General features: G+C 44.9%; 1 protein-coding gene across 4 annotated transcripts in view; it reads right to left on the bottom strand.

Moving 5' to 3' along the window:
- The window catches only part of tcf7l2 (transcription factor 7 like 2), a 97237-nt gene that overhangs the window by 72124 nt on the left and 6109 nt on the right, over positions 1–19004 (bottom strand). The window lies entirely within an intron of this gene.

The following is a 19004-nucleotide window of genomic DNA, read 5'->3' as shown; positions in this document are numbered from 1 at the left end:
AGATGTACTTATTCAAACGGTGACTGGATTTACTGGTTTTGTTGAGGACATTTGGAAGCACTAATAAGCATCTTGGATGAGTGGTGAAATGTCCTCAAGGTTAAAACAGAAAAACCAGTTGCATTTTATTTCCTATTAAATTGTAGGCAGCTCTATGCATCAGCTTGGGCTTGAAGCATGTAAACATCTGCTTGAACTATTACCTCAGTGTGCGTATACACACTAATTGTTATTGCGTAAATTCTGACATTCTGGACAATTAAATTAGCATTGTTAATAATGTGAGTCATGAGTGGAGGACCAACAGCTCAGAGGAAGCAGGCTGATGGGATTGGCAGGCCAAAGGTCAGATCCTGGACCTTCCTGGTTCACGTACACACTGACCTACTTAAAGGCTACATGGAGGTGAACAGGCACGTCTGCAGGCCTAGGTGTGTCTGAGCCCCTTACGCAAGGCCAGGCCAGGGGGTAGGAGGAGAGAAGAGATTGGGCAACTCATGCACACACACTACATGCTTACCTTTTGTTTGCAGGAAGCAGGGTTTGGGGCGTGGAGGGGAGAGTTAAAAAAGGTGAACAGCAGCGGAGCTCTGCTGAGAGAGAAAAAGTAAGCTGATTGCAGCGCCCACGTTCTGCTGGAGAACGCTGTATTTGGTATTGTGCTGGAGGAGAGCTGAACGCTGCCCTTGATGTTGGGTGTCTGGTTTTGTTCTGCGAGAGTTCACTATGAATTAGTTAAACGGTAGACTGGATATAAGGAAGCTCTGAAACATGCCTCAGAGGGAGAGAATGTGTACACTCTCAGGCTTCACAAAGACTTCCGATATTGTGAAAACACTATACGCTATCACACAATTCCACCTACGCATATTCATCAATCAGAGTGCATTATTTTGAATGCGTCCTACACACACACACACACACACACACACACACGCTGTACCAACAGGCAATTAATCTTCACAAACGCACCATAAGAAACCAACAAACATTCAGTCTGTTTTGTGTCTTTTTCACACTTGCACATACACCTTGAAGCAGTTCAGCCTCCATATTCATGAGGCCTACTCCCTCAGCATACCTAAAGCCCAGGATTTTAAGGGTTTTGGCTCAAATCTCAAATATAGTTTCAGGTTATTGATTCATATCTATGCTCATTCATGCATCATTTTTAGGTTCATTTAGATTTAACTTATCGTTGCAGTTACGCAACATGGTATTTACGAAGATATGGTGCATGAAAGAAGGGGGGGGAAAAATCCCACACAAGCAATTACATGCACACTCACACAGTGGGGGTACTGCCGCTTTGCCACGGTGGCTTAATGAATAAATAAGTAATAAGGGCTTGGTTATTGGAGCTCATTAAAATGGGAGATGCTTCCATGACAATAAGACCTGAGGAGGGTCAGGGGAGGCGGCTGTGCAGCTTGGGCCAGAGTGGGTGGCTCTCTCCCACGTCCCTCCATAACTTGACCACGTGCCCTCGGCGCTCACCTCCAAATCAACTCTGTCGGTGCTGCAGCCCCCACTTTACCCTCTGCATCCCCACCTTTTCCTGACACGCAGCAGCATCTTCACACACACACAAAAAGACACACACACACACACACACACACACCTCTCTCATGGTTAATTACCACTTAGCTCAATCACGTGGTGATCCGTCCATACGAGCACCCCCCCACCCTCTTTCCCCCGCAACACAAACAGCAGCGCACATGCCAATTATTGATGAATCTTTAATATGGCGTTTTACAAAGTCTCCATCTCATTTCCTACCACTGAGCAGGTGATTACTCTTCCAATAGGACAAGTAATATAAATAGCAAACGGCTTTAGCATATAAAACATTACATGCATACGATTGAATAAATTAGCTTAATGTAATATCAGCGCAAGGTTGAAACAAAGTGGCCTGAGCCATTTGGAGAACTTTTTTTCCTTCTTCCTCTTGCCTTGCATCTCTCCAGCTAGCACTGTATAAAACCCCCGCACAAAAATCCCACGCCGCGATAACATGTCAATAATGAGCTGAGGCCATCTATTGATCAGCTTAATTTTGCATCTATTAGCTAGGGAACGGCTTGCTCCGGGGGCGAGGGAAGCCAGGCGCTAACACGCACCGACAGGCTGGATGGAGATCATTACAACTGATGTTCACACACACGCTGTGATTGACATGGAGATAAGGCAGGGGAGAGCCCGGGCTCGCACGCCTCCCCGCACACTAAGCTAATGATACACCAAACGTGTGCTTGGTGTGTGTGCGGCGGTGTGTGTGTGTGCGCGGGAGCATGATAGAGAGCGTCTATCTAGAAAGAGAGTTGGAGCAGGGAAAAAGAGGAGAAGAAAAGCAGGCCACACGCCTTTGCTAATTGGCACAGTCAGACAGGGAAGCTCATAAAAGACGAAAAAGCATTTAGTGGAGCACCTCAGCTTTCTGGATCGCCTTATCAAGTCTGTGTCATTTAAATACAGTTGACTACACCACAGAAAAGCCTGGCTTTGACCTGGAATGCATGGCATCATCTGATACTGCTTTAATTTAGAGAGTTTGCATAAGAAAGTCAGCTGAGGCGTTCATTATGAAAATCACTTGTTTTCCTGTGAGCGAATGATTGCAAGCTTTCCGTGCCCCGTGTCAACACGGCAACCAAAGCAGCTGAAAGAAAGCAGAGAAAAGGTCTTTTTTTTCCCTCCTCTGAGTGTTTTCTGACACTCTTTTTCTCACATCCAGAAGAAGTGACGTAAAGATGGATCAGTGCACGGAGGGGGCGTGCAGAAAACAATATGGCGTGATGCACTTTTCCTCCCCGCTAACCTATCCACCACCGCTGCTGCAAAGGGCCTGGCTCGGCATTGATGCAACCAGCTGCAACACAGGATGCTGCATGCTATCCACACACAGACAGTGGAAGAAACAGAGAGAAAGGGAAGGGGCCGGGCACTGGAACTGCACCTTTTACCACACCATCAAAAAGAAACGACTGCATCTTTGTGTACACCATCTGTATATCGGAGTTTTTACGGGGAGGAGGTCTTGTTTTGTGCCAGATAGGTTCTATGGAGGTGAGGTCAGAGGCACAGGAAAGAAAAAAACCCTTGGCTACAAACTGTGTGTTTTTGTCAGCTGAGGGATGCAGCGAAGGGATCGAGGGAGCAGCGGGAGGAGGGAGGTGAGGGAGGGAGGGAGGGGGGGGTGGGGGAGGAGGAGAGAGGAAAAAAAGCCCTCAGCCAAGCCATCAAGTTGAACATTGAACTTCACAGTAGTAGCTGCCTTTCTATGCCTCTCCTTTTGATGTTACCTCCAAAGCAAAGGATCAAAGGCTTGGAGTGTGGCGTGGGGAAGTCCCAAGCTCTTAGCCTGCCAGCCTGTGATATATGCAAAAGTCTACGCCAAAAGAGAGAGAGCGGGGAAGAGAGAGAGACGGAAAGAGAGAGGGTCGGGAGCAGGAAAAAAAGAGAGGAAGCTTGCATGGAATGTGGCTAAATAGTATGTTTTGTGTCTAATGAATGACAAGGGGATGACGCAATCAGCCGGTTAGTTATGCTGTGACGTAGAGCGGGATAAACTGCACACGCGGGTTTTAGAGAGTAGCCGTTTGATACTCAGAGAGGGCCGGGCATGTCGGGGTGGAGCGAGGGGGGGGGTGCTGGCAGTGTTTGTTGCCCCCCCAACCCCCCCCCCGCCTCAACAAGCAACGCGGGACAGCCTCCCCCCCACTTCCACCTCGCACCAACCCCCAGCGCCTCTCCAACATCAAGGGGGCGAGAGGCTGTGTCGTCTCGACATAAATATACAGTGTGCTGTTAAAAGTGAGGACTACAGTAAACACAGTGCACATGAAATCCTGGTTGTCTCTCAAACACTCACTCACACACACATACACACACACTGTGGGCTCAGCTGGGCCAAAGAGGGGAGCAGAGGTGTGCTAAACTTGACAAATCTCTACGAGACAAACACAATCCACACACACACACGCGCACACACACCCTTTCCCCAAGGCTGTGGGATTAAGAGGTCCAGCTGGCTGACAGCAAGCCCTTCCTTCCCACGTATCCCGTCGATCTCACCCCCTCCACACAAACACACACACACACCCCTCACACATATACCCAACCTCCACCCCTAAACAGTCCCTCCCACACCTCCAACTCCAGGTCTGCCAGCCATCCAGCTCACCGATCATGCCAGGAGGACACACCTGAAATTGACTTGGATCTGCACCCAGAGCCCTATCAGCTCCCTTCCCCCCGTGCACGCTCCAGACACAGCAGATCCTCCAGAGATGCTGGGAGGACAAACTTAAGACAAGCCACTAATACGTAGGTCACTACACATCATCGGCATTTCATCAATGCAACGTGACCATCCATCTAGCGCTTTTGTGTGTGCTACTGGTTGTATTCGTCACAGATTCCTTGGAATACATGGCCTTGAGAAATGGAGGAAAATAAGGTGTGGAGAGCAGTGCTGAAGAGAACATTTAATGAGCCCCGTTGATGGAGGAATAAAAGAAAGTGAGACAGAATGAGTGGAGAACGAGAACACTGGAGTAGAAGGAAGAATATAAACCTTAGCGAGATCTTAACCCCCCCCCCCCTTCCCCTCCCTACTTCTCAACAGCTGCCAGGTCACTTTACGAACGTCTGGAAAGAAAATATGCAGCAGGGTGTTGTTTGAGTGTTATATCATATTGTCGACAGGGAAGCATGTGCACTTGAATGTGCAAGAAAATAAGCCAATATTTGAGATGACTGAAAGTTGGGGATTATGTTATTGGAATTGGTTTTGCACATGTTTTTCACGTGTTAGCAAGCATTTATGCCTGAAGGGAATGAAGGCACGAGAAAGATACTGGATTTTTGAGGCTGATACCAATAAAATTTAAGAGTTCAACAACTATTTCTTTCTGAAACCAGAAGGGTTTTAGCAGGGATCCCACACATTAATCTGTGATGGCCCGCAACGATTAAGACATCTGTCGCCACGTATTGAATATTTATAATATTGGAGCTGGAATATTGATTAAGAGTGCATTTGGAATATATATAACGTTCAGATATTTATTGCACCACACTCTTGGAGTGCAGAGCACACTCTGGGCACAGACGGAGCAGCAGAGCATCAGGCGCATGAAAAGAGAAACTTTACCATTAAATGTACGTTTGTTTTTCTCAGTAGCTGCTCACATCCATCAATCGGATCAGCTCTGACCAGATCAACAAATCAATTATCCACTGTGGGACTCAAAATCCTCAAACTGCTGATGAGGGAAAAAAAAAAACTAATGACAAGTCCCACCTGTGCTGCATTCGCAGACCTGCAAAAACTTAACCTTATCACATGAACCAGCCAGCAACTGACTGGATAGTCCAAGGCTATAACAGCAAAACATATGAATTCTTCAACCTCCTTGTTACCTAGAGCCAGAGGTGAATGACAGGCCTAATGTGGAGAAAAGACGGGGCATGATTTAGGCAAAGTTTGGGTGAAGACGAAACAAGACCAGCAGCAGCAGGGTCTCATTTCGGTTGTGATCACAACCAGAGGATGCTAAAACCATGCTTAGGGCTGCCTTGCCCCGATGGATACCTAATGAGAACAGAGAAAAATCTATCCGGCGATTCACCATGATACCATCGACAGAGGCAGATCGCTGCTACGGATTGGGTTGGGTGGGGTGTGGAAGGAGAGAAAGAAAAAAATAAAAACAGACAAGGCAGTGGTGTAAGGGAAGAATAAGAATTAGGGAGTGAGAAATGGAGAAAGGAGAGAGCAAGAGATAGACGGGAGGGGGAGAGAAAAAATTCACAATGATGACACGTAAGTGCAAAGAGCGATTAAGGATTTACTTTCAAAAGGACTCCCATTGATCTTTTTTGATAGACCTGCAATAAATCAAACCGGATTGACTCGCATGAGAACCAAGCCTAATCCTTTAGTCAGATCCAGGAGAACTCCAACCAAACCAGCTGTTAATTTAGGCTTTACAAGATAAAGCGGGAGAAATCCAACCTGATGTACCCTAGGGCAGAGGCTTACATCATCTCTGTAAAGCAATCAACTTATTGCCAGTTTGGAGAGGTAATCAGAGCACATACTAAGAGAGGAGAGAAAAAGAGGGGAGGGTTAGCTGGGTGGAGAGAGGGAGGTGGAAAAAAAGGGTGTAAGGGAGACAAGAGATGGCTGAAGAGGTTAGAGAGAACAGGAGCGGAAGGATGTAAGAAACAACGGAAAATGAAAATTGAGTCCACTTGATAATGTTATTTAAAAACTTAAATTGATTTTTTTCTGCATGCTGGGCAGATACACAGAAACTAAACATTGAAACAAAAAACATGTTTACACACAGAACATCTCCAATTATCTCCAGAGGGCGAGGATGAAACGGAGAGGAGCTAGCCTGCTGCAAACAGTAGCTCTCTGGGCTGACAGCAGGGAGTGGAGGCAGGCTTCAGTTCCCCAACTCCTCCACACCACCCTGTAATTTCCCTGGAGGCCGGCCCAGGCCTCGTCCCCATCCCCAGTGGCCGATGCCACCTCAGCCGGGTCCTGCCAGCCGCGTTGTGGCTGCACCATAGCACAACCATAGTAATTAAAATGGTTATTTTTGTTTGGGGGAACAAGAGAGATTTTTTTCCAAAGCTTTGGGCGGAAGTATTGCAAGACACCATCCTGCCCACACTGAGAAAACCATACTGATGTCTTTTTCAGTTTTGTGTTTGTGTGTGAATATGTCATCAGCATACTACGGGGGTTTTAGTTCTTCTTCTTCACTGGGTGTGTGACACCACAACGGAGGATGCAGAGGATAAAGTCAGAAAACCATACAAACACCCGCCCCTGTGCACACACTGACACAAAGACTCATTAGAGCACCATCTCCCCTGTCTTTAATGCCCCTGTTTACAACGCAAAACAACCAGATCAGGGGTGAAATCCAATCACGGAGCTTTGCAGGGCCCTTCACGTCGGCCTCGCAGGAGAGCTGAGGAGAAGCAGGCCTTGTAATCTCTGGACACTGTCCAAGAGAAACCCAAAGCTCGGGAGTCAAAACAAAACCACACATAAAATCAGAGTTAAAACAGCAGCCTCTATTCAGCCCGTTGTGACCCCGCACACACACACACACACAAAAACACACACACTCTTTGGGCCTTTCCCCTCCTGGTTACACTGTGTGCACACAGGGATCACTGCGACTTCAGCGTGGTGCTCTCACATCGCCAAATTGACTGGTGACTTGGGTTTTGACACGCTCGTTGGTGTATGTATACTCACTCACACACACACACAGGACACATCCATGTAAGAGAGACTGCCACTTAAGCTCAACTCACATCAGGCTGTGCTATCTTTAGCAGCTGGGTTAAACTGTTAAAACCGCACAACAACACCCCCCCCCAGCCAGCCTCCCCCAACTTCAAATAAGACGGCCTGGCTGTTTGGCAGTAGCTGCCCACTGGCACCTCCCTCCATGGCCGCAAGGTCACACGTTTAATTACACAGAAAGTAGTAATCTCACCAGACAGATGGCAAGCAGGCCGCCTCTCAATTACTTTATGCCCAATTGAATCATTACTGATGTTATTTGCTAAATCATGGCACGCAGGAAAATGCCACAAAAACTGGATTTGTGCGACAAGTGGGAGGGGGTGGGGGGGTTACAGGGTCGTGGCAGTGTTAGGACAGAGAGGCAGATATGTGCCTCTTGCCAAGCAACTGTGACAGAGATCAAAAAGGCGTGAAGAATACAAGCGCATGACTGTGTTAGCTTTTGGAGAAAAAAATTTTTTTGGAAGTTTAATACCACAGTGATCAGTGCCAGAAAATACAGACCCTTATTTTTCTCGAAACCAAAACTGGTACAGAACATTGGCCTATATGGAAACAGTCGGCTCCCGGCAGCCCAGTGGAGGAAACCGCATGACAAGGCCAATTTAAAACGTGAAGAAAGTGTCTGTCTCTTAAAAGTGAGCCAGGGAAAAAGAGTTTCTGGAGTTTTTTTCTTTCTCTACAGGACAACCAGTTTGTCATGAGGGAGCATCCCAGGGGCTCGAAAGAAAAAAAAAAAAAAAAAAGCCTGCACGGCAAGTGTGAGCGTTCTCATCTCGGCATCCGCCCCCGGTGATGCCTCACTCATCATTTCTCAGCTCCTCCTGCCAATGGCTTCTGTGAACAATTAGAGGTTGACTTTCCCAGCGTCTCAGACCACAGCATCTCAATCTCTGGCCAGGGAGCCCCAACAGTCGGGCTGTCCGGCCAAGAAACAAGATTCTCCTCAAGTTCAGGCCTATTTTTTCATCACTAACTGGTAGTGAGGCCGCCCTCAGCCTGTTTATGATTTAACACTACCACAGAGTTAAATAACGGCAAATTAACGGCGCTGACTGGCCTCATTAATGTCAGGAGTAAAATGCTTTCAGTGAGATCATCTCTGAGTGTAAGAGGCCTCCCCGAAATGTTACCTCAATTACCAAAACGTGGTTCTTGGGCATACCAAAAAAAAATAATGATGACTATAAATTCTCCAGCTGTTTAGCTTCCTCTCATACCTTTTGGTGTCATATTAAGCAACAACTTTATGTATCATGCCAGAAGCCACAAAATGTATGTCAAGTAAAACTAAATTTTACTATACAATAGATAGCTGAGGCCTGTGTTTTCTTCTTTTTCCTCCTAGCATTGTTTTATTGTTGCTGTAAAGACAACGGGATCAATTAATATTTAGATAAAAAGCCAACATGCTGGGATGCAGCAGCTCTTCTTCAATACTGGATATTAAAGTTGAGGCCTACAATCATCATGATCGCCAAAGAATTGACACTACATGCAATCAACTTGTATCTGACTGCAAGCAGAGACTGTCTGACCTCCGGGATTAGTTTGGGTTACTATCCCGGGAAGAGGACACCAGCAAGGGAGAACCGAAGCAGAAGTGGGGGGAAGGAAGTGGGGCTACAAGCTAAGCTAAAGGGTACACTGCACAAACAGTCACTCCCGACCATCCTTCTTGCAAATGTAGGATTCCTTTCCAACAAGATGGACAAGCTAAAGCTGACAGTAACGTTGCAGCGGAGCACTAAGGACTGTTCTGTCCTGATTCTCACCAAGAAATGGCTGAATCGCAACATTCCCAATGCTTCTGCAGAACTGGGCATCTGAAGCCAGCAAGATGACGGGAAGCAGACTTTTTATGTATATTCACAATGCTTGGTGCACAGACATATCTGTAGCAAACATTGTAATGTTATGTTGTCGTCTTGCATAGCGGTAAAATGACAATACAAAGTTCATTTTAATGCTTTACAGTTTCTTTAGACCGTGGCAACTACAGTTTTCAAAGTTATTTTGGCTTTTCCACCGTCCACCATTTCAACTTCCCGGAAAAGTAAAAGCAAAGAACTTACATTGGAACCGAACCGTACAATCGAACCTTCACCACAGAACTGAATAGTGAAAGCAAGGCTTTTTGGGAACCAACTCCAACTCTGTCATTATTCTATAGCCATTACATTGCCCAATCAATATTTATTTTATAATAAGATATTAAGTTAAAGCAAAAAAAGTTGTCTATTTCCCATTTACAGTTGGTTCAACGGCTGGAATAACTTTACAACCAAGCTGCGTCGAATGAAACTGCACACAGCGGTAGTGAAAAACATTTGTCCTACTGGTGACCGTAATAAGACTGGCAGCTCGCCACTAACTGGGAACAGTTGTGTCGAGAGGCACGTCTACTGATGTAATCTGATCTGTGGGAGCATATAGAAAACTTCCATGCGTTGTGTGTGTTTTTTTTTCTTTTCTGTTTTTGAGTCAGGGTGAGGAATTGCGTTGGCCTATACACGGCGGCCAACAGTTGTTCTCCCATGAGGGTGGGCAAGCATCTGGGAAGAAGCAAAGCAGGCGGATCAGATGGAGAAGATGACGACTAGATCTGCATATGTACAACACGGGATTTTCAGATTGCGGGAGTCAGCAGTGATCCCAAAGGCGAGTGTAGAAAATGAGAGGAAAAGGGTCCATGGAACTTCCCCTCGAAGGCTCAGAGGACTTACAATAATGGCTCCCAGGCACATCTACAACCCCACTATCCTGAGAGGACGGGGGAGGTTTCCTGTTCCACTTTCCAGTTGTGACACTGTGAGAGAAGCTGCACCGCTGTTTTATACCACAATGCTCACAGGGAAGTCAGGAACAGTTTTAAAAAAAAGTTTTGAATCATGACTTTCTTTCTAGTTAGTCTGCATTCCTAATACTACCTTGGGTTATTAAAAAGAACTTTTGCATTCAAGTGAAATTGCAACCATGTAATCTGACAATCACAAAGTATCAAATCACTACAGAATAAAACTTTTCCATGACCTTTCAAGGACCCGTTATAAAAATAAATACATTTGCCAAACTTGCTTGCCGTTTTTCAAACATATCAGATTCAAACTCTATTAAAAAAAATTTCAGCTAGCTGGTGTGCATGAAGGGAGACACTGAACGTATGGGGGGACATGAAGAAGCACACGTGATAGTAAACAAAATGTCACATATCGACACATATTAGAGCTAGGTTTCCTATTCATAATTAGGCAACAGATGTTACAAAGTGGAATATTTCTAGCACTGAAGGCTATACATGCCTCTTGTGTTTGTTAGAGCTCACTTGCACATGACAAGTGTCACGTCTGCAATGATGTAATCATAGCATGTGTGCATGCAAAAACTGTCCACTGCACACCCCCTTTTTTGGGGAGTTTAATTCCTGGTATGCAATGCAACTCCAGTTCATTCAAAATGCAGCTGAATAACAAAACAACCGCTCAGCTGGACTTCAAATGTTTGCACAATGTTTCGTTCTTAACTCTGCATTTTGTGCATGCTTGAAGCATAATAATAGAATTTGCTCAGCTTAGAATTATTTTGATAGCACTTAAAACACATGCAAAGAGCTTAAAAAAGGATGTTCACGTGTCAAAGTTTATTTCAGAGCACAATACCAGCTCTCTCTATAAAAGCGCAAAGAGTGCAGTATGTTCGGTATACAGAGCGGCTGCAGGAGGTGCATGCACAGGCGCATAGAACATGTTTTAGCTTTAAGCCACCGGCCTGCAGTGAGGCCTGCCCACTTGATCCTCCACCAGCAGGGAATTCTAGCTGATGCTGTCTCCCAATGGCCCACACTTGACTGTGGGACTTGCAGTCTTTCCCAGCTGCTGTACGGCAGTGCGCTGGCACCTGTCTTTGACAAGCCTCGGCATTCACACTGACTCTGGTTTCCTGAAGCCGGCTGCCCGGCAGTCAGGTGACAAATGCTAACACACACACAGAGCCTCCGACACAGACTGAAAATGCACACTGGCAAACCAAATCTACAGAACCAAGAGGCACTCGAGTGTGATCTCAACCACTTAAAAAGCATCGGCATCATAGTGAGAGAGGTCTTAACCTCTCATGTTTCGCTCTCTGATAGCAAACCCTGCCCTGATTCAGGCTGTGGCTTGGAGCTGTAAACCAAAGCTTCCCTCAACGCCTCTCATCCGCCCGGCTATGCTCTAACCACTGTTTTTGCATACCGCTCAGCTTGTGTAACTGTTGAGTGGTTTTTTGCGAGAGCGAGACAATGGCTGGGTAACAGACTAAGCAGACCAAAGCCCTCTAATGTCAATGTGTTGCAAGAGTTGATAAACACAATTCTGTCCGCACGATACAAGAAAAAAAGACGGAAATAACTTGAAGCATTAAGCAGCTGAGGAAGCATCTTAGGTGAGACCGCGAGTGTTCGGGCCAAAAGGAAAGATTTCTAAGATGAGCAGGTCACCGTGCTGGGGGCTCCGCATACCCACAGTAAACATCAGGATCCTCACTGTAATTACAACACTGGGTCAACATTAACACAAACCCTACGGCAATATTTTAATTGTTTTTCATGCTCATCTGCACCTTATCTTTCACTCACTTCTAACTACATAGAAATTAAAATCTTTGTTGAGACACCGCTTGAAAGATTGACACTAGAAGCAGAAATTAGGCTACAGGTCTGCTGTTTAAAGGCATTTAATTACTATGAGTGGTCACAGTGTGGCCACAACTGCTTCATATAGAGAAAGCACTCATTTAACTCGCAGGAGGCGACGGGACCTGATTGAGCTCTCGCTATGGCAAAACATTGTGGTACTCACTCTGCCGCCCAGCGGACCACAGCCACGTTTCCCCACCTCATTTGCAAAGCAATCCCTCTTCCCTCTCACTCAGTGCACTCAGTGCATCTTTTTGTCATTTCCACATCCAGGCTCCATTTGTTTTGTCCGCTGAGACGGCAAACAGGGGAGGAGGGAAGCAGGGAACCAGGTCTCAAGGAGACTGTTCTGCAACCAAAGAGCATCTTTACATGTAGCCCCTACACATACACACACACACACAAAATACACACCCACATCCACCCAAACCCAACACACACTCACCTCTCCCCTGCCTGACTAATGTGCCCTGACACTCGTACATCACCCGTAAATTGGCCAAATGAATTAACCACGGCCCCTGCTTAGCTTTACGGGCTTTAAATGGATTTTCTTCTCTCCAGGTCTGCCCAATAATTGCATTTATCCATCTTGTTGAAGCCGGGTTTACACACTCACGAAGATCATGCCAATCCCCCGGATACATTTTCCGCTCTGGTGGCAAGAGTGTGAGAGATTTGTCATCGGATCATAACTGGTAATTCAAACAACAATTAGCTTGACAACGACGCCGTATGTCAATGTCTGGCTCCTTGTTGGACAGGACCTCAGTGAGAGCAATGAGGTGCCCTCCATCTCTTCATCTGTCTGTGGAGCTCTTTTCATTCCCTTATGCCTCTGTGCAATAGTTTTTTTTTAATCTATCATCCAAACCTTTAGGTTAAAGCAGCAAACACCCACAGTAGGGAAGAAAGTAGTGGCCATGAGCCGTCATTGTTCGCAAACACACATTCAGACAGAGAGCAGAGGCAGGGTGAAGGCAGAGCTGTGAAGACCAGCATCAGTGGGGGTCATCTCCACACTTGTGAATGTTTGAACAGAAGTGCATTAGACACTGGGGGGGCCCAAAGGACAATTCAGCTATGTAAACATGCAGCAACTTCCTTCCCTCAGCTCCTCCAGGCCTGCACTGAGACAAGCCACTGTTTAAACAGCACACACAGCATTCCTGTGCCTGGGCCCCAGCCAGCTGCTGCATCCTCACTGCAGGCCTGCCCGCCTGCCTGAGCAGAGACAGATACAGGCCTTACAACGGCAAGGGTCATCCACAACAGACAAAAGGGTCTTTATGGACATGCAAAACTGGACTCATCTACTAGAGACGCACCACAGCCCTGCGCTGGCTATTTAAACGCTGACTGCCAGAGTCCGCGCTACCCTCCCACGGAACAGAGATTAGCTATTCAAAGAACTAAAATCATCACGCAGCTAAAGGGTCCATCCTGAAACCACTTGACGCCACCTGTAATGACGAAGCTGAAAACTTATCTTTATTGATATTTCAAATATGCAAAGTGTGGCGGGCAATAAAGATAGAGGGGGCAGTAAAGTGGAGATAAAGAGCCTCCTGGTTCTAAAGGGCAATGCGACGTGCATCACATGACACAAAGGCCACCCCCGCCCAGTGATGCCAGGCTCTAATCTCAACTTTCATTATGACAGTAAGGTTTCGCATTCACACTTAAAGGGACAGTTCATCCCAAAATCAAAAATACACATTTTTCCTCTTAACTGTAGTGCTTTTTTATCAGTCTAGATTGTTCAGGTGTGAGTTGCCGTGAGTGCCGAAGATATCGGCCTTTTCTGCAGTATAACAGAACTAGATGGCACCCAACTTGTGGTGCTGAAAACATTACAAAAAAATACTTTTTAAAAATTCAAAAGTAATGTCTCTTTTCAGAAATCATGACCTGGTTACTCAAGATAATCCACAGACCTTGTTGTGGGCAGTTTGGGACTAATTTCTTTCGTCCACACTGCTGCCACCATCTGTATCACCACACAGAGGGAAGTGTGCATCTACTCATGGACGACATGCTCGCGAGATTTTAACACTGATGGCGTCCTCCTCAGCTGAGCTGTTAGCTAGCTCAGTGGTGCAAGGTGAGTCAGCACACTTCCTCCTGCACAGTGAGTCAGCTGGCGGATGTAGTTCAGAAGACAGAAAATAATTCTTAAATGAAACTGCTCACAACAAGGTCTGTGGGTAATCCTGAGTAAGTGGGTCACGATTTCTGGAAAGAGACATTTGTGTCGAATTTTTCAAATGTATGTTTTTGGCACTTTGAGCACATCAAGCCGAGGACAATCTAGTTTCATTATATCTAAGATAAACCAGACATCTCCGCAGCCGATATCTCCTTCACTCACTCAACTCACACAAAACAATCTAGACTGATAAACAGCACTAAAGGTGAGGGGAAAATATGTGGTTCTGATTCGGGGGTGAACTGTACCTTTTAACCTTTGGTTTAAATGTTAAGGGATAGTAAAGTCAAATATGGGAACACCAGAATTAAAGTCTCTTTATATATAACCAAGACAAAAAGTTACAGGCCAGTATCTCCTTACTGGTTTATGCAGCGAAGACAAACTTTGGAATTTTGTGGTGTTAATTTTGGACTTTGACAGGGCTTATTCCACTTAAGTAGCTTCCAAACCAAATAAGAAATTGAATATTTCACTCTGACAAGTTTTGCAAAGGGACTGCCACAGGAAAACCTGCTGGAATATGATTTGCGTCCCATTTTGGGTCAAGACCTATCATTAGAGAAAACCAGGATGTAGAATAATCATTCGAGGAGCATTCCAGTGCCAAGGTTTGTAAACTCAACAACATGTGCAGCACTAATCTAGATTTAATATTTAACACAGGTCTGCCGGACCAGCTGTCATTCAGGTTTGGATGATTATAGGAAAACTACAATCATTTCTTCCTCCCTGATTCAATGCCTCAGGATTGGACGCCATCAGAGCTGCCAATAGACGGTGAACTGCAGGTCATTATTTCAATCAAACAGTAATTTCAGGGTGACTACACCACATTGTCTTCCACCTCAGCAGTGCCACGTTCCCTCTTGCCTATCTGCTTGTCTGCCAGTTCATTTGGGTTCTCTGTCTGTCTGTCCGTCCCTCCTGGCTGAACGGCAGAGCCCATCCATCTCACCTCGGGACAGTTGTCCAAACAAGACACTCCATTCACTCTGACCCCTGAGGGGAGGAAGCCAATTGACAATACACCCACAGTGCCGTGAGTCAATTTGTTCACTTTTGGAATTGACCCCGAAACACGGCTGACACACCGACCTCTCACTAGAGAGGAATGAATATGAAGACTTTTTTTTTTAAACATGAAAACATGATGAAACAATGTCAACATATGTGTTTTCAGTTTTAAGGGTTAATGACAAGTACAGTTAAAAATTTGAAGATCCATTTTTGGGATGGGGGAGAAAAACAAACATTCTTAACTCTTTAAATTTAAAATATAAAATTCTGTTTACAGGCTGCATACTATTTAAATTTGCTCTACTAATCGTATTACTCGATACTTTTTTTTGCTATTTTGGTGCCAAATAAACACACACTTTACCTGCACAATGGTTGGTGATTTAATGCTCACGTGCCAGGCGGACGCCATGTGTGGATGCGACAAGCTGTTCACATGAAATGTTATCTAGTGCTGTATACAAGTTGACAGCTGTGTCTTTACAAGAGGCACATTATTATTGTGTGTAAATGGGTTTTTAACAGCTGGTTAAAGAGCTAACATGGGAATTTACTCTTAATCTGTTTTCCAGTGGAATTGGTTCATCAACTAGAGGAAAAAAAAAAGAGAAGAATCTAACGCTGTTCCACACGGCACGCCAGTGCAAAGGCAAAGGGGTTACATTTTATTAGCCTTGTGCATTTTTTAAGTAATCTCACCGACAATTTCCCCCCCCCCAAATCCTACCATAATCCGCAGATTAGCAGATGAATTTATTTCTGCTTGCACTCTAAAAACTCCCTCACCTTTTTGCAGGCAGTTATGAATCCACCATCTAATTTTTTTTTTTTTTTTTTTTTTTTTTTTTACAACAAACAAGCAGACGATCACCTCATTAGCGGACTCCCTCCGCTTCCCAAACACACACATAATCACACACACGCACACTCCTTGGGAGCTTATCCTGCTACAATTAAAAGTTTAATTAGTAGATCAAAAATACATTGACTGGAGTTTTATCACCTTAAACTCCCTCCATTATGTGTTTAGCACACACAAAGTGCCTGCTTCCCATCTGAACCATTTTAAACAGATAATCTGCATACAGAAATTCCCTTGACTATATTAAGATAGAAAAACAAGACTGCTACATAATCTACATATTACACTGTATGTAGCTGAACGTATTTTATACTGCTTTTTTTATATATTATCTATACATTGCAAAACATAGGAGCTCAAGCTATCACAAGATAAGTAAGCGGAGGTACCATTAGATGTTGTTTCAACTTTAGGTTGAATTTTATGCCAGTATTTTCTACTACTACTGACTAATTGTTCGTGTATAAAAAAGGGAAAAGGGGAAAAAAAAAATCAAAAAGGCATTATCATGAATGAGATTCTTCCTCTGTGGTACGTTCCAGAGCATTCTACCACATCCATAAAAGGCTGGTGTACCACAGGTGTTCACTGCACACTGGCACGGCTAGTCATTATCTAGCCCGACATGATCATTAAGAGCTGTGATGGCAGTGTGGCACCTCCTCCCTACACACACACACACACACACACACACACACACACAACACACACACACAAGCTGGAAAAAAACTCCAGTTGAGACTCAAGCACTCGCTATAAGTTGTTGTAGGGAAAAAAAAGGAGGGGGGGTGTTAGGGGAAGCTCCTTTCTCAACGAAAAGCATGTCAGCGCTGGTGCACTTTGACCCTTTCCAAACACACTCCACAATCTGAACAGAAGGCCGGCACCACCAGAATTCCTCTAGCGTCACACACAGCGGCCCTCTCACCAAGAGCTTTTAAGGCAAATTTTTTCGATGACGATTTGAGTGTGGGAAGTGCGGAGAGTAACGTGAAGGGGAGAGGGGAGGGGGGGTGATTCAGAGGCAGAAACCACACACATGAACACATGGCTGCTCGTCAAGCGTGGCTGAAAACTGAAACTTGCCTGCTCCAATCTGTGTTCCTCTCCGCTTAGTCCCTGCTGTTTTTTTTTTTTTTTTTTTTTTAAACGGGAAGATAAATGTGAAGCCTAGGGGCACTATTGTTTGGACATCTAACCAGGAACTGTCGCTGCTCTCATTGCCCTGGCATTAACAGCAATTATGCGCTCTATTCAGACGGCTTTTGTGCCTCCGACCCCCCCCCCCCCCCCCACACCGCCATTGCCCCTCCGTCCCCCTCCACTCACTCACTCACACACACACACAACGCAGAGCCCAAACACACATTTCCCGCTTTTCTCTGCCCCCCCTCCCCTCCCCTCCTGCCCCGTGCTTTCCCTCCCACTCCGCTACTGGTGAACTCATTTGGCTACTGGAGCACTCTGGTCCCATTATGAATGAACTTACAGAAATATGCACATTCAAGGCAAGGAAAAGACGAGGAAGAAAAAAAAAATGCACATACCAGAAGTATTTCTGGAGTGATACCTGAGCTCAAACAATTCTTCACATAACATTCTGTGGATTTTTTACCCCTCAACCAAAAATGCACTATAGTTGATATATGGTTAAATGCACGTTTACAGCTCCGCAGGACAAAATACCTTTAAAAATTCTTCAAACTTCTCAAAAAAAAAAAAGGTTCTGTAATTATGGCCCTTTGTGAAATACCAATAGGTAATCATCTCTTAGACTAGCTAATCCAAACCATAACCTTTATATCTAAAAGATGGGATCAATAATCATTTTAACCTTATCTTTTCAGCTGGATGCAGCACAGTAACACTGCCAATAAAATCTAAACTCTCCAGCACACAACTTCAAATTATCTTATTGCCATTTTCAATAAGTCTCTTTATTAGAGACAGCTCTAAGTGAGTTCACTCTGCTGGCTGGACAGAGAGAAGAGGTTGCTCAATCCACCAACAACCACTGTCAACACATGCGTTTATCCAGGAGGCCGCTTAACTACCTATGCACTGTCCTTCGAGAAGATTAAAATTCAAAAAGAGCAATGTATTTAAAAGGTACGAATAGGAAGTTTGGTGCATATTCATGTTTAAGTATTCCAAAATGTTCTTTTTTTTTCTTTAGAATAAGATACACAATGCAAATAATGCTCAAACACCAAATTACTCTCTGGTTCTGTGCATATTTCTGCACAGTTTTTCAATTAATAGTCAACTCTCCAATAGAGAGTGCAAAATGCTGTCTACCAAGGAAAAACAGTAAATAAAAATAAAGCTACATGCCCTGTATATGGACACAAATATAAGTGGTGGCTACATGCACGCAAACACGCACAATAATTTAATTTCCATGTTTCAGGGAGCCCCAAACCCTGTGGGCCAGCAGCAGAGCTAGCCTATATTTAACAGATGACAAAAGTTGCATTCCAGATGTACAGTACTATCTTTGTGTTGAGCTCTATAGAAATGCATGGGAGAAAGAAGGAACATAGAGAGTGCAAAATTAAGCAGCGGCTAGGAGAGAGGAGGGGGGTTACACTGGGGGCTGGAGGGGAGGGGGCACCAGTGCACAGCTGCTAAACTAATGCCTTTTTTTTTCTTTGCTCAGGCACAGAAAAGCAGAGTGTGGTGGCTCACTGACAGAAACAAGGAAGGATACAGGAGGTGAAAATGGATTTATCCATTCTGAAAATAATTTGTTTTACCAAAAGAGAGGAAAAAAAATACCCAGGCTGTGCTATGACTTAATGAGTAACAGGCATAATCTGTTACATTGAAGTCAAAATTAGGCATCAGATTAGCTGTTATTACATTAAAAACAATGAAGTCAATGATTTAA

This window comes from Plectropomus leopardus, chromosome 19 (genome assembly GCF_008729295.1).
Source record: "Plectropomus leopardus isolate mb chromosome 19, YSFRI_Pleo_2.0, whole genome shotgun sequence".
Classification (NCBI taxonomy): domain Eukaryota; kingdom Metazoa; phylum Chordata; class Actinopteri; order Perciformes; family Serranidae; genus Plectropomus; species Plectropomus leopardus.
The sequence above is the reverse complement of the archived record's forward strand: the minus strand, read 5'-3'. Positions and strand labels throughout refer to the sequence as shown.